Here is a 17,056-nt window from a genome sequence, read left to right on the forward strand (position 1 = left end):
GCACGCCTCCTGCCAGGAACCAGTAGGCGTGAGCACATTACGCCCGTGCTGACTTCACTCCACTGGCTACCTGTTCGCTTCAGAATTGATTTTAAAATGTTATTGTTTGTTTTTAAATCCCTGAATGGCTTGGCACCTCAGTACCTCTCTGACCTCATAAAGGTATATACCCCCCCAAGGTCACTGCGGTCTGCTGGCCAGCTAAGTCTCGAGGTCACAGTAAGGACCAAATTAAAGACCAGAGGCAACCGAGCCTTTGCTGCCATAGCCCCCACCCTATGGAATGCGCTCCCCCCCTCCCATGTCAAAAGGGCCCCCACCATTGAGACTTTTAAATCTCGGCTTAAGACACACCTTTACACCTTGGCATTTTAACCCCGCTTGAGAGTTTTCTGTGGTCTATGTCTTATTTGTTTTCTGTGTGTTTTTGCTGGTGTTTTCTGTGTTTTTAGCATATTTTAGCTTGTATTTTGCATGATTTTCTGTACAGCACTTTGTAAACCCTTAGCCCTGGTTGTGAAATGTGCTATACAAATAAAGTGGATTGGATTGGATTGGATTAAGAATACATGTAAATAGATGTGTAACCTACTGCACATACACACAGTAGATGGTCTGTCTGTCTGTCTGTCTGTCTGTCTGTCTGTCTGTCTGTCTGTCTGTCTGTCTGTCTGTCTGTCTGTCTGTCTGTCTGTCTGTCTGTCTGTCTGTCTGTCTGTCTGTCTGTCTGTCTGTCTGTCTGTCTGTCTGTCTGTCTGTGAGCAGCTAATCTCAGGCACCGCTGGACCAATCGGTGTGAAACTCTCACAAATTATCTAACACATCCAATCGGGAGAGAGAACACCACAAAGATCATTTATCACCTCATTTATTAGTTTCAACACTTCTAATTAGTGTGGTTGCCCGAATGGGCAACCAGACTATAGTACTCTACCGACTTTATTCTTTCTAGATAAACTTTTTTCTCACGCGCTATTTCTCCCACAGTTTATTTTTCCCAATTTCGTGCCATATGTCAAATTGACCGGCTTCACCGGGACCAGACTGCTTGTACTTTGCTAAGAGATTGGTTACATAGTTTAATTGATATTGATTTATTAGTGAATAAAATTTCCCCATCCACTTTAATGAGAATTGCAAAAACTCCAATTCAAGTTTTTTTTTCTCGGAAACCGTAAGGGCTACAGTTACAAGACTTGGAGGGGAGGTTAATAGTTTATTGCAAAATTATAAAAAAAAAGAGTCACATCAGTCGGCCACATGGTGGCGCTATAACAGCCCACTTTACCTTTTGGCCTATAACTCTTGAACCGTAGGTTGTAGAATAAAAAATCCTTTTCCCCTGGATTCGTTGGGTCACGACGCAACTCCCCATATAGGCCACGCCCATTTCCGTCTGGATAGATTTTCCGCCATTTTGAATTTTCTTCAAAACACACTTTTATCTCCTCCTCCTACAGATTTTGTCCAAATCTCACAGAAATCGGTACACATGATCTATGGACCCACGCGATAAACATATCCAAGCGGATAGTTTGATAGTCTATACCGTTCGGCCGTAATTGGATTCCAAAGTTAGCGGGAGGGGCCCGTTTTACAAAAAATGCCTAAAAACGTGAACGAAACGTCCAGTCAATCCCAAATTTGAATCACATGTCGCGGGTGGTTTACTCAACTAATCCCCAAAAGCATTTCCACTTTGACCGATAGGGGGCGCCACAAATTTGCAAAATGTAACCGTTTGACACAAAAACATTTTTGGAGGGATCAGTTCTCTCAAAAAGAAAAGGAAGTGATCTCAGGAGTGACATGACGATGTAATTGGCCCGCTACATTTGTGGGAGGGGCCTGTTTCTTTAGTGGGAGGGGCCTATTTCCTAAAATCAAAACGGCACGCGTCACGAACGCGGGATCCGATCGGCACCGAATTCGAATCGCGCGGCCTCCGACGGTATTCCTCCAGGCGTATTCCTCGAGTCCCGGCGGCCGCGACCCGCGACCCGCGTCGGCGCAACCACACTTTGCAATTTCCCTGAATTGCGAAGCGTCTAGTTTTCTTTAATACTGTGCAATTTGGCCCCTTTTTGTTTTCTCATGTGCAACAAACAAGATACAACAAGGCCTGTCTTGGAATACATTGTAAATCAATACAACACAGACCCAAACCAATACAACACAAGCTGCTTTTCCTATAGAAACAATACAACAGGTAGCCTACAGCTCCAGTGTTTAACTAAAACAAAGAATGTTGTAGGCTATATGCTTAGAGAGGATTGTGAAGTGAAATTTCTCCAATTTGGCACAGTAAAATATTACCATATGTTTACCAGTGCTAGAATATGACCTTCTCACATGGTATTTGTTTGGTGAAAGGTCAAAGTTCAGAGAAATGTATACATGTGATAATCAGCACCACCATTACATTATTAATGTCATGCACCCTAGAGGCAGCTTGCTACACAGGACCCCAATGGAAACAAGCAATAGTGCTTCCTTGGTTTTATTCCTTCCTTTACTACACTGAGCCCACAAAATGCTATTTCATGAGGATGCATACATGTACCCCCACTTTATGTACTTCTTGTGAAGATCAGGGGTTGATTACCGAAGAGGCCTATCGGGCCCAGAAGCCCAAGAGCTCAGGGGCCCTTAACCAGAGCCTCCGTGTGAAGCTTATTAAACTTACAGTGGTTGAGAATGGTGTATTTGGTTCGCTCACTTTGATTAAAGTGTATCTTCACTGTAATTCACTTCACTGTTGAGATACAGCTGAATGTATTTATAGTTATTGTGCTGTTGGCTTTGAGAGTTACTGCACTCTGGTGATCCTGTTGAGATAGGTGAATGTACATCTTAATTAATATGCTGTTGGCCTTTTTCATATCCTTGCCCCCTGGGGCCTATTGTCTCATAATCCGCTGATGTTAAAGATTAGTCTATCATCTATATGCATTTTCTCTATGCATTTTCTAGCGCTATACATTTTCTTTTCTTTTGGTTAATTAGGCTACACATACTTTTGTTAAGGGTTAGGGTTAGGGTTAGGATCCCTGGCTAATAAGCCAAATATGCCTTAATACATTATAATTGTCCTCTATAACTAAAATGTCAAATTAAAAACACCTTAAATATTGTATTTATTTTAGAAATAGTTCATCTTTCACAAAATAGGGGAAATGCCCGTCGCAAGTTGATGATGTCATTTGTCCATGTGTGGTCTAGCCCTATGGAATTTATGGAATGCATGTGAAAATAAAAAACTACTTAATACTTCCTACGGTTAATATGAGCATCAAATCAATATTTTAAATTACATTACAGTCATTTAGCAGACGCTTTTATCCAAAGCGACTTACAATAAGTGCATTCAACATAGGTAGGCAAGAAAACTACTAATCACCAGAAGTGCATTCTCTTCTAAAACCAGCAACTAAGAGCATACCTAGCGCTAAGGTAGAAGTGCAATATATCAGCTACCTACTTTCTTAAACAGATGAGACAAATAGGAAAATCAAATGAGCAAGAGCTAAAACAAATAAGTGTATCAATTAAACAAGATCCAATAAAACAAGAGCTCATACAAATAATTGACAACAAGTAGGCAAGGCTAAGAGGAAGGATCAGGGTAGTGTTTCCTGAAGAGGTGGGTTTTCAGCCTGCCGCGAAAGATGGGCAGTGACTCTGCTGTCCTGACATCAGTGGGGAGTTCATTCCACCACTGTGGGGCCAGAACAGAGAAAAGCCGTGACCGTGTAGATCGGCCAGAAGGACATCTGAGCGACGGGGCAACCAGTCGCCTCGAGGCGGCAGACCGAAGTGGTCGGGCAGGGGTGTAAGGCTTGACCATAGCCTGGACGTAAGAAGGAGCTGTTCCTTTCACTGCCCTATAGGCCAGCACCAGGGTCTTAAACTGGATGCGAGCCGCTACAGGGAGCCAGTGTAGAAAACGGAGAAGGGTAGTTGTGTGGGAGAACTTGGGAAGGTTGAACACCAGACGAGCTGCAGCTTTCTGAACAAGCTCCAGAGGTCTGATGGCAGACGCCGGGGCACCAGCAAGGAGGTAGTTGCAGTAATCCAGGCGGGAGATGACAAGAGCCTGGATGAGCACCTGCGCTGCCTTCTCAGTGAGGAACCGACGAATCCTCCTGTCCTGATGTTGTAGAGGAGGAATCTGCAGGAGTGTGTCACTGATGCGATGTTTGCCAAGAACGACAGTCGGTCGTCCAGGGTCACACCCAGATTCCTCGCAGTCCGAGTTGACGTCACCACAGCATTATCAATGGTAATGGCCAAGTCTCGGTGCGGACAGCCCTTCTCCGGGAGGAACATCAGCTCAGTCTTGAATATGTTTTTTTTGCACTGTTGCACATGCATTCCATAAATTCCATAGGGCAAGACCACACATGGACAAATGACATTATCAACTTGCGATGGGCATTGCCCCTCTTGAGTAAAAGATGAACTGTTTCTAAAATAAATTTTTATCAGAATCTAATTATGGGTCCCTAGCTGTAGACTTTATGGAGGAATGATATAGTAAATTTGGATCCTGATTTGAATTGGGACACGGCTTGGTCTAATATATTGCTGTCTTCTAGGAATCCAGATCATCAACAGATTCATTTAAACTTTGTTCACCGAACATATTTGACTCCCCGTAGATTATGTGCTATGAGGATTTTAAATAGCCCCAACTGCACATTTTGTACTCTAAATGTTATTGGTACCTTTTTTCACATGGTTTGGGACTGTCCAAATGTTTCCTCTTTTTGGATTATGGTTGCAGCTAAACTGTCATTACTTTTGGGAACTGATATCACACCTGCTCCATCTGTATTTATCTTAAATGATGTGTCCCGGCTACACCTGAACTGCACACACAAGCGCATCTTCTTTGCTGGCTTAACAGCGGCAAAAAAAAAGGTAGCTACGAGGTGGAAATCTCCTCATACCCTAACATTTCGCCAATGGGCTTTAACGTTTTTAGATATTGTTTATTTGAACTGTCAACGGCGAGGTTACATGGAGCAAGTGAGAGGAACATTGATATGTGAACGGAACGGAACTTTAATTCAAGATCAAGAGGTGATAGCAAATACTTTTAATAGTTATTTTATAAATTCAGTTGGGGAACTGGCCCAATGTTTCCCCACTAGAATTCTGACATGTGCCCCTATTAATGATGACAAGCCCATTTTTAGGATAGGAGAAATTACCGAATCTGCAGTGGTTAAGATCATGAGCTCCTTAAGAGACTCAAAAGCAAGGGATGCTTATGACATGGACACAACATTTTTAAAAACACACAAGGATGCATTAGTTTGTCCCATAGTTCATTTGATAAATTTATCAATTAGGCAATGCACTTTTCCTAGCATCTGGAAATCCGCCATTGTAACACCAATTTTTAAGGCCGGTGACCAGACAAATGTGGCAAATTATAGGCCCATTAGTATTCTACCTATAGTGTCCAAGGTGGCCGAGAAATGGGTTGCTCAACAACTGACCGCTCATTTGAATACAGGCCATACTCCTTTGTGTCCACTGCAGTTCGGTTTTCGCTCCAACCATTCAACAGAAACCGCTAACTGCTACTTTTTGGAAAGTGTCAAGTCAAGTTTGGATAAAGGTGGTACAGTGGGTGCAGTATTCCTGGATCTTAAACAGGCTTTTGACACTGTAGACCATCCGGTACTCTTGTCAAAACTCTCTTTCTTTAACTTTTCTACTGAGGCAGTCAGATGGTTTGATTCATATTTAACAAATAGGAAGCAAAGGGTTCGTATTGGTAACAAACAGTCAACATATCTTAACAGTGACATTACTGGGCCCTATCTTGTTCAGTTTGTATATTAATGATCTGCCTTCTGTCTGTCCATCTGTCTCCATACAAATGTATGCTGATGACACAGTTCTCTATATACATGCTGAAAACAAACAACTAGCAGCAGAGAAACTAACTGCAGCCATGGTCCATGTATCTGATTGGTTGAGGAACTCATGTCTACATCTGAATACAAACAAAACTGTTTGTATGTTTTATTCACGCAACCCCACAGACAATGTTTATCCTGACATTATCGTCAATGGAAACATTATTAAGGTAGTATCTGAATTTAAATATCAAACAGCATTTGTGTCACGTGTCTGAAGACAGAACATAAGGCTCATGACACCGTCCTACTAGAGGAAGAGTATAAAACGAGGCAAGCAAAGCTCAGTCCGATCAAGTCTGATGCACAGCAGATGATAAAGAAACGACAGAGCAGAGTTCATGAGCTCAAGCAGATATTAAATAAGAACAATGTAGAAGCGGCAAACGAAAAAGAAGACACCATCAAGGTGTTCAGTGCTCTAGTGGCAGCTGTTCAAAGCAACCAGGTTATGCTCATTGAGGAGATAGAGAAGAGGCGGAGAACAGCTGAGAAGCAAGCTCAAGGCTTCATCAAACTGCTGGAGCAGGACATCGCTGTGCTTCAGAGGAAAAGTACCGAGCTGGAGCTGTCTTCACACACTGAGGACCACCTCCATCTCCTTCAGAGATTCCTGTCAATTTCCAGTGTTCCACAAGTTCTCGATTTGAGTCTGTTCAACGCCCAAAGTTTTCAGAGTCTGAAGACTGTGTGGACAGCCGTCGCTCAGCTGGAGGAGATGCTACATGACAAAATGGAGGTGATTCCTAAAGCCAAGCTGAAGAGGGCCCAACAACGCTATGTATTAGATGTGACCCTGGACCCTGCTACAGCAAAGTCCAGTCTCATTCTCTCTGAAGATGGAAAACGACTAAGGGCCAGCAGACCCTTAGTACCTTCATATTACTGGAGTAACTTCTCTGAGCGCTGTGTACTGGGTAAAAAGGGCATCCGCTCATCTAAGATCTATTATGAGGTTCAAGTTAAAAGAAACACAGAGTGGAAGTTAGGAGTGATTGAGGAGTCCTTCAAACGTGGCAGGAAACCACAGGTATTCTGGGTGCTGCAGCTGAAGGACGGAAAGTACTCATGCTTCAAAAATAAAAAACATACCTACTCCTGGTATACTAATCCATCAACCCCTCTCTCCCTGCGTGTGAAGCCCAAGAAGATTGGGGTGTTTGTGGATTATAATGGACGTGAGGTATCTTTTTATGATGTTGATAACGGGGCTCTGCTCCACTGTTTTACAGGCTGCAAATTTCAGGAAAAGCTCTACCCAATGTTCTGGTGCAACAGTGATACTGATGATGCTCCTCTCATCATCACACCTGTTGATGGAAGTTAGTGACTTTGTCTGTATGCATTGTCGTGTGTCACAATAGGATGAGATTTAGTTACTGTGCACACAAAAGGATGTGATTCAGCACAATTATTAATATTGTACTTATACAGTATTATTGTATACAGAACAGATTTTTACTTTATACTTTCATTGTCATGTGTCACAAAGGGATTTTTTTTTTGCTACTGTGCACAATTATGATTGTACTTATACAGTATTATTGTACTTATTTGGGAACAAGCTCTCTGTGGGCATGTTTGCCTGGATTCTTTTGCTTTTTTCAAATGTGGTAAAATACACATTGCCTGCTCTAACCTGTAAACAATGTCATATGGTATACCGGTAATCATATTCCCTATTGTTTGTTTTTCTTTCTTAAGTCAATTTCTGTTTAAGGCCATAAAGAATGTAGATTTGTGAGAAGTTTGTGGGGATTGCTTGTTGCCTTTTCCGCTTTCTGATCCTCTTGGATCTGTCATGCTTGTTATTGTATAGTATCTGACTAAATAAAGATAATGGCACCAATTTGGTCAATTTGAATTACTTACTTGATACTGTATGAACTTACTATAGGTCCAAGTATGATAATAACCTATAACACTATACTTAAACTTTTGTTTAAGTATAGTGTATTCTTGTATAGTTTTTTTTTGGAGATGTTTGTCTGTTTTCCCATGCATAGAAGTAGGTAAGCCAAAACATTAAGGAATAAAACTTTGAATTGTGGGTAGTGTAGTTTGTTGGGGAACCTTCCCTACAGAAAGGAAAGCCCTCCAGCACATCATTACAGACCGGCTGGTGCAGGTCACACAAACTACTGGTACATTCTTCATCATTAACCTGGTGAAAATAACAGTTGAACGAGTGTATGAATCAAGAGATAGTGCCAGATAGCCAAAAACTAAATTGAACTAAATGTATTTACAATTGATTGAAAACATTAGCCTATTGTTCAGATTTCATGAATTACTGATGATGATACATTTGACGCCACTTTAAATATGAGTTAATTACTTAATTCACTAGAGCTCCAGGGCTGTGCTGTGTTATGTTATGAAATAAATATAGAGCACCAGTGATGAACACAGCATTAGCAATGTTAATTGGGTCCATTTTGAACTCGTAGTTAAACTGTCACTAAGGATTTGACCATAACAGCCTGATGACATGATCACGCTAGAATCATAGCACATTAAAATGCATTTTGACATTTTCTAATGAAATCATTAATTATGATGGCTAAGAACATGACAAAGGGAAATGTATTGAAAGGATTGTGCATGCACGTCCATGTGCCCAGGTGCAGGTCAAACAATACTGTTTACAGCTTGAATCAACATTTTCATCACAGACGGATTTTCGAGGAAGATCCTTGTGTGATCAAAACGTTGATCACGAGGTTGTTGTGTGATCAAAACGTTGATTCAAGCGATAAACGGTGGAGCTTGTTTTTTTGCCAATGTGCGAACCTTATTTTATTTTATAAAGTGAAATATATTGCCTGATCTTGACTATAACTGACAGCCTTGCTTGATGCATGATGACCATGCTTTATTTTATACATGCATTATAATGCCTTATATTTTGTCATTTTGTAATACAAGTAGGCTACAACTATCATGTGATTATAAGTTGTTTATGATGTTCCCATGACTTCTACTGCCTTACACCATGATGATCCCTTTTAATTATGTGCCGTTTCTGCCCCCCTGTGGACAGCATGTGTCATAACAGCCATATATGGTAGTGCACTGTGGATGGGAGCTGGCGTTTGGCTTATGGGAAGGCTCTGTTACACTAAATGGAACCTTAATTAGTATCATTGGTAACACCTGTGAAGGAGGTAAGACGTGTTTCAGTGGAGTGCCATCTTTTCAATTGAAATTAAAGTCAAACTTCTTCTGCAGATACCCAGCCTACTAGCTCTGTTGAAACTTCATAACTACAAGTTTTATACATAAACAAGACATAGCAGAGATACCATCCACTGCCGGTGAGTTCAGTCAATGTAATTGTATCCACAAACCTAGTTTTCTCTCATTATTCAATGTTTAAATGCAAATGTACATTTTCATTGCAATAGTACTCTATGCTGGCTAGCTATACTAACATTATACTATAAATGTCTAGATGTTTCATAGAATGATTTGACCTATTGAAAAGAAAAGAACATGTATTTTGTTGACATTTTACATTTAGACTTCAATCAATTCAGCTATCAAAACTTGATCATGGTTTAGTTAGACACCGGGGACAAATTACAAGTAGCTCAGAGGTAAAGTAATTACTTAACCATGTAGGGCCCTCACTTATAGCTATTTGAAAATTAATTTCAGGTTTTATTTTCCCCCTCTTTTTCTATCAGTGGGTTAGGATTTATCCTAGCAATGCCTTTGTATGGCAAATGAGTTCATATGTCTGTTCCTGTGGCCATGAACTCACACAATAACACTTTACCCCTTAATTTTATGAACAATCTTCAAGATGTTGCTACTAATCATAATTTGATACACGCAAAGATATCAAAAGAGTTGGAAGTAAGAGCTACATAGCCTGGCATTGCCAGACTGAACATGTGAATATTTGTAATCAGTCTGGCAATGCCAGGCTAGGACATATAAGGATGCCAGGGAGGAGCTTCTAGTAGGCCTACACAGTAAAATGTTATCGTTTTTGTCACAGATATGCCATAATTAGCCGCAAGCAACTCTTAGATCCTATTTTTAATATCTGGAATCTAGAGTTGCAATACCAACCCTTGACAGCTCATACATTCAAACTGAAAAGTCAGATCTGATTGTATTAAACGACGTTGAACTCACCAACATTGCAGCTGTACGGCAACTTTGGATTATCCTCTTTGTATCTGCCACGTTTTTGTTTCATAAAAATCCACCATAGACATGTTATGAGCTACTTAGTGTCAAAAAAATCTGTGCAGGTGATTATTTTTTTAAGTGTTGGAGTTTTGAAGCGCTCGATCAGTCGTTTTCAATTACAAAACAAAAAATTATGTGCAACGTCATTTAATACAATCAGATAGGACTTTTCTGTTTGGATGTATGAGGTGTCAAGGGTTGATATTGCAACTCTATATTCCAGATATTAAAGACGGGGTGCCGTGATTCAGTGATTTTTTACCCACCCTAAAACATAATCATCAGGTATTATGGTTACACTAGGAGGAAGATTTGTTTCAAAAAAGTGTACAGAAAGTGTTAAAATTAGATTTTTGTGGACACGCCTCCAGTTCATTAAGTATACCTGGTTCTCACCTTAGCACCTCCTCCACCACCTTAGCACCACCCACCTGTCCTAGTCCCTCCTCCTCCTCATGCCCAAAGTGCTGTTTTTCTATAGGCACGTTTTTCAGCCTCCAGGAAGAAACTCAAAATAGTCAGAGAAGACATAAAACACCACAAAAACACCACCAGGGGGCTTAATGAAGTTCTAGACACATGAAAAACAGAAAAAGTGCAAAACCATGGCACCACCTCTTTAAAAATAGGATGTAAGAGTTGCTTGCGGCTGTGGCATAATATATAAATAAAGTGACTGTCTCCTTTCATGTCTCCTTCATGTCTCCTTACAACTCCCTAACTGTCCTCCTTTCCTCTCCTGCAGCTATGGCCTCGGCCAGTGGTGTCATGATGTCTGAAGAACACTTCCTCTGTTCAATCTGTTTGGATGTTTTTACTGAGCCTGTAACTATTCCATGTGGCCACAGCTACTGCAAGGTCTGTATCACTAAATACTGGGACAGAAATGTCACCTGTAACTGTCCCTTGTGTAAAAACCCTTACAGTCAGAGACCAAATCTCTGCGTCAATACTATGTTCTCTGAGATGGCTGCCCTGTACAAGAGATCACCAGAGGTGAGACCTTCCATCAGTGACAGTTCCCATCAAGACACAGTCAGTCCAGGGGAGGTACCCTGTGACATCTGCCCTGATGCTGCTAAGCGCAAGGCCCGGAAGTCCTGCCTGGTCTGTCTAGCCTCGTTCTGTGAAACCCACCTGGAGCCTCATCGCAGAGTTGCAACCTGCAAGAAGCACAAACTGATTGACCCTGTGGTGAACCTGGAGGCAAGGATGTGTAAGAACCACGGCAAGCTGCTGGAGATCTTCTGCAGAAAGGACCAGGAATGCATTTGTGTCACGTGTCTGAAGACGGAACATAAGGCTCATGACACCGTCCTACTAGAGGAAGAGTACAAAACGAGGCAAGCTAAGCTCCGTCAGATCAAGTCTGATGCACTGCAGATGATAAAGCAACGACAGAGCAGAGTTCATGAGCTCAAACAGTTATTAAATAAGAACAATGTAGAGGCAATAAAAGAAAAAGAAGATGCCATCAAGGTGTTCAGTGCTCTAGTGGCAGCTGTTCAAAGTAACCAGGTTATGCTCATTGAGGAGATAGAGGAGAGGCGGAGAACAGCTGCGGAGCAAGCTCAAGGCTTCATCAAACAGCTGGAGCAGGACATCACTGTGCTTCAGAGGAAAAGTACAGAGCTGGAGCTGTCTTCACACTCTGAAGACCACCACCATCTCCTTCAGACATTCCTGTCAATTTCCAGTATTCCACAAGTCCTCGATTTGAGTAAGGTCTACGGCCAAAGTTTTCAGAGTCTGAAGACTGTGTGGAATCAGAATCAGAATCAGAATCAGAATCAGTTTTATTGTCACATCACAGGTTTACAAGGTAAAAAAGTGGGTGAAATTCTTTTTTGTACATCGTTCCCATCGCAACGTTAGTTTCCATAGAAAGAAGAGGGGGGGGGGAGAAGAAGAGGGTGGGGGGCAGGTGGGAAGGAGATCAAAAACAAGAGAGCAACAGAAGGCCAGACAAGTTATCTACATATTTACAAATTACCTGAGATAATAAATAAAACTAAAAAAACTAAACTAAGGTGCCTGAGCATAGCAGCAATGTATTGTACTGTGCATGTTATACTTATACTGTGCATGATAGACAAGGACGTTAAGGTGCTTAAGGAGCACAATAAAAAGACCCAAAAAAGTCAGTGCGTTATACAAGGGATTAAGGTGCAAAAGGTCAGTGCGTGTCCACCTAGAGTGGACTGACCCTAGTATAATCCGCATGTAGCTCCATGAGGGAGTGCAACAAAAAGTCATTTGTACCTGGTGTAGTCCACAGGTGTGTCCGAGGGGGGGGCTAAAGTCCAAGTCATTGTCCCTGGTATAATCCACAGGTGTGTTCAGGAAGAGCCAGAAAAGTCTGCGCCGCCTGCTGTCAGGCTGCTGAACTCATCCAGGCTTATGCCCCATTCAGCATTCTGACAGCGGCTGGATTGAAACTACACCAAAATCTGGTGGTGGAACTCTTGATACTGCGGTAGAGCCCCTTGCCCGGTCGCGGTCGTTGTAGGGGGTTGAACAGTCTATGACTTGGGTGGTGCTTGTCCTTGATGATGCGCTTGGCTTTGACCACGCACCGCTTTTTGTACAGTTCCTGGAGCGCTGGGAGCTCGATTCCCATTATCCGCTCTGCCGATCGCACTACTCGTTGTAGGCTGACCTTTTCTCGGGCAGTGCAGTTCCCGTACCAGGCCGTGACACAGCCTGTTAGGATGCCTTCGACAGAACTGTTGTAGTACAGCCTGAGGATGCGACGTCCTACTCCGAGCTTCTTCAGGCGGCGGAGCCAGTACAGTCGCTGCTGAGCCTTTTTCCTCACGTGTGTGGAGTGCGTCTCCCATTTGAGGTCCTCCTCGATGTGTACTCCGAGGAACTTGAACTCGCTGACCCTTTCCACTGCAGCACCGTCGATGAGGATGGGCGCATGGTCTCTCCGCGGCCTCCTGAAGTCCACGATCAGTTCTTTGGTCTTGTCGACGTTAAGAGAGAGGTTGTTCTCACGGCACCAGTGTGCCAGTGATTTGATCTCCTCTCTGTAGTCAGACTCGTCGTTGTTGACGATTCGGCCTATCACTGTCGTGTCGTCCGCGTACTTTATGATGGTGTTGGAGACATGTGTGGCTATGCAGTCATACGTGTACAGGGAGTAGAGGAGAGGGCTCAGCACGCATCCCTGGGGTGCTCCGGTGTTGAGGGTCAGGGGGTCGGATGTGATGCTGCCCATTCTCACCACCTGATGTCGGTTGGACAAGAAGTCCTGTATCCAGTCGCACATGCTTGGGTGTAGCCCTAGGTGTCTGAGCTTTTTGTCAAGTATTGCTGGGACAATGGTGTTGAATGCTGAGCTGTAGTCCACGAACAGCATACGTACATATTTGTCCTTCAGCAGCTTGTTGTCCATGTGCGAGAGGACGGTGTGGAGAGCCATGGCAATAGCGTCGTCGGTGGATCTGTTTTTGCGGTATGCATACTGCCACGGATCCAGCGAGGCAGGTAGCGTGGAGCTGATGTATTCCCTCACCAGTTTCTCGAAACACTTGCTGACGATCGGGGTGAGAGCAACAGGTCTCCAGTCGTTCAGGCATGTCACTTTGGCCTTTTTGGGAATGGGCACAATGGTTGACATTTTGAACCCTGCAGGGACCACAGCCAGGGAGAGGGAGAGGTTAAAGATGTCAGCGAAGACAGCTGTCGGTCAGCTGGAAGAGATGCTACATGACAAAATGGAGGTGATTCCTAAAGCCAAGCTGAAGAGTGCTAAACAACGCTTTGCACTAGATGTGACCCTGGACCCTGCTACAGCAAAGTCCAGTTTCCTCCTCTCTGAAGATGGAAAACATGTATGGCCCAGAAGGGTAACATCCGGGATCGATAACCCCTTTGACGAATGCTGTGTCTTGAGTAAACAGTGCTACCACTCATCTAAGATCTATTATGAAGTTCAAGTTAAAGGAAACACAGAGTGGAAGTTAGGAGTGGTTGAGGAGTCCATCAAACGTGGCAGACGTCAGGTGTACTGGGTGTTGCAACTGGAAAAGTTAGGAAACTACTCATGCCACAAAAACGAAGCATCCTACGACTACTATGGGAGTTATACCCCTAAACTAACGACAACGCCTCTCTCCCTGAGCATGAAGCCCAAGAAGATTGGGGTTTTTGTGGATTATAATGGACGTGAAGTTTCTTTTTTTGATGTTGATAACGGGGCTCTGCTCCACTGTTATACAGGCTGCACATTTCAGGAGAAACTCTACCCAATGTTCTGGTGCAACAGTGATAATGGTTATGCTCCTCTCATCATCACACCTGTTGATGGAAGTTTGTGACTTTGTCTGTATGCATTGTCATGTGTGCCCAATTATTATTATTGAACATATACAGCATTATTGTACTTAGCTGTATTATTGTACTTGGGAATAAGCTCTCTGTGGGCATGTTTGCCTGAATTTTTTTTGGCTGGAAAAGGTATTGCATGCTCTAACCTTTAAACAATGTCATATGGTATAATATTCACCATCGTGTTTTCTTTTCTGAAGTCAATTTCTGTTCAAGGCCATAATGAAACTAGATTCAAGTTTTGGGGGTTGGGTATTGCTTGTTGACTATTACCATTTCTGCTTTGTAATCCTCTTTGATCTGTTATGCGTGTTACTGTACATTATGTCTAAATAAAGATAATTGCTCCAGTTGGTAAATTTGAATTGCTTACTTGATGTGGTCCTGTATGAGCTAGCAACATTGAGGACTATAGGCCAAGTATGATAATAAAAAAAAAACAGAATCTCATACATGGGCAACGGCCTGGGGGCCACATGCGGCCCCCACCTTCACTTAATGCGGCCCGCAGTAAGATATCGGAATACTGATATATTATTGATTACAGCTGTTACAATTCCAAACATGCAAACATGACCCACTTTAATTACTTCAGTCTTATTAGTAGCTTACCGACTAGTATTAAAAATGTATCGTCTTTTTTATGTCTAATGTATTTGTAGTTAAGTTCATAAAGTTAACATAAGTGTAACTAAATGCATTTGAAATTATATAACTTTCCAGGATTCCAATTCAAAAATAGCAAAAAGAAATCTGTATTCTAATTAAAAAGTGGCAACAATAGATCTACAAGCTCAACGCGTCACACTGCGACGTATTTTGAGCTTGTAGATCTGCTACTTTTGCTACTCTTGACATAGACTAGCGAAGTACGGCATTAATTTATGAAAAAAGTTAAAATACGGAGATAAGAGTTGTCTGCCCGACAGTATATGCAATGTGGCCCTCTGGAGTGAGTGTGGAAATATAGTGGCCCTCTCCATCATCAAAGTTGCCCACCCCTGGTCTATCTATTGTATTGTATCTGTTGTTTTCCCCTGCATAGACGTAGGTAAGCCAAAACAAAAGGAATCACACCTTTGAATTGTGGGTAGTGTAGTCTGTTGGGGAACCTTTCTGCTGAAAGGGAAACCCTCCAGAACATCATTACAGACTTGCTGTTGAAGGTCACACAACATACTGGTACATTTGTCACATACATTATACCCACTGTGAGGTCAAGGATGAATGAAAATGGGTGTATTACAAACATAATTGTATTGCTGATATGATAATAAAAACAATTGATAACAAAAAACTGTTTCTAAAATAAATAAAATATTTAAGGTGTTTAAAAATATATATTTTAGTTATAGAGGGCAATTATAATGTATTAAGGCATATTTGGCTTATTAGCCAGGTATCCTGTTAATAAATATGATATAAGTTCTGGTCCTCAGCCAAACACTAGAACAACAATAGGTTAAGTAAATTAAAGTTAAAAAAAAAATCTGATACATATCTTATTAAAAACCAATATACATGTATGTTAATTTAACCTCAGTTTCCACATCCGGTCTAATGCGGATACGGAAACGTTCTCAGTGGGTACTTGTGAAAATTACAAAATCAAAGGAAAGCACATATACGTCACTTTCTATCTCCTGCATTAAAACGATCGATTGACAACCCCCGATTGACAACCCCTTTGTTAAATAATTGCCTATAATAATAAAAAAGAGATATCACACTTTGTTTTCTAGATTTGGACTGTCTGTCACACTGATAGATTTTGCAGTGGGTTGCAGGACATGGATTGCAGTAGACTACGTAATGTTAAAGTGGAAAAGCAGAATGCAATGTCCTGGACATTGCATTCTGCTTTTCCACTTAGAATTCTCTTTGTCATTTTGTCTGTGTAGGTTAGTTCATCCTACAACTCTGTGCTGTTCTGTATGTTTTCGTTTTCACCATAGAGTTTATAAAAGAAGGCTTTCACTCCAGGCACAGAGCTGCATCAGCGCTACCGCAGCGCCATCTAGCGGTGTTGTCAAAAGTGAAAAAGCACTGTTATGGTCAGAGCAATCTGGGAACCCAGAGCCAATTGAGAAGGAAAAACAGCGCCCTCTGCTGTTTGTACTATCTCAGAGCAGAATCTGTTCTTGAGAGATTATGGTCAGAGTAATGCTTAGCCCCTTTCGGGACCCTGTTTACCTTTTTTGTATTTGGGAAGGCGGTATCCAGGGTCCCTTGTTGGTTAGAACACGCTCTCTCGTACCGGCGGCTACCACTGTCTGGTCTCGGGCGTACAGCTCGTCGCTTAGAAGTTGCAGAGATTTCTCAAAGGTACCAACAAGAGCAATACTAACACGCGAGAAAGCGGCATCAAAAAGCGGGGATCGGCGATGCCGTTTAACATTTTTAATAATTTAGTAAACCTTAAGCTCATTTCTCACACTCTGCTCCACTGCCCATGTTCCGCCTCCCCGCGGTGACTGACAAGCTGCGCGTCCTACGTTACTGCCTCTGATTGGCGAGCTCCTACACGCTTGCATGACAATCACAACGCGGGGAGGCGGGACATGGGAAGTGGAGCAGAGTGTGAG

The sequence above is a fragment of the Gymnoscopelus braueri genome, assembly GCF_963280865.1.
Source record: "Gymnoscopelus braueri genome assembly, chromosome: 2".
Taxonomy (NCBI): Eukaryota; Metazoa; Chordata; class Actinopteri; order Myctophiformes; family Myctophidae; genus Gymnoscopelus; species Gymnoscopelus braueri.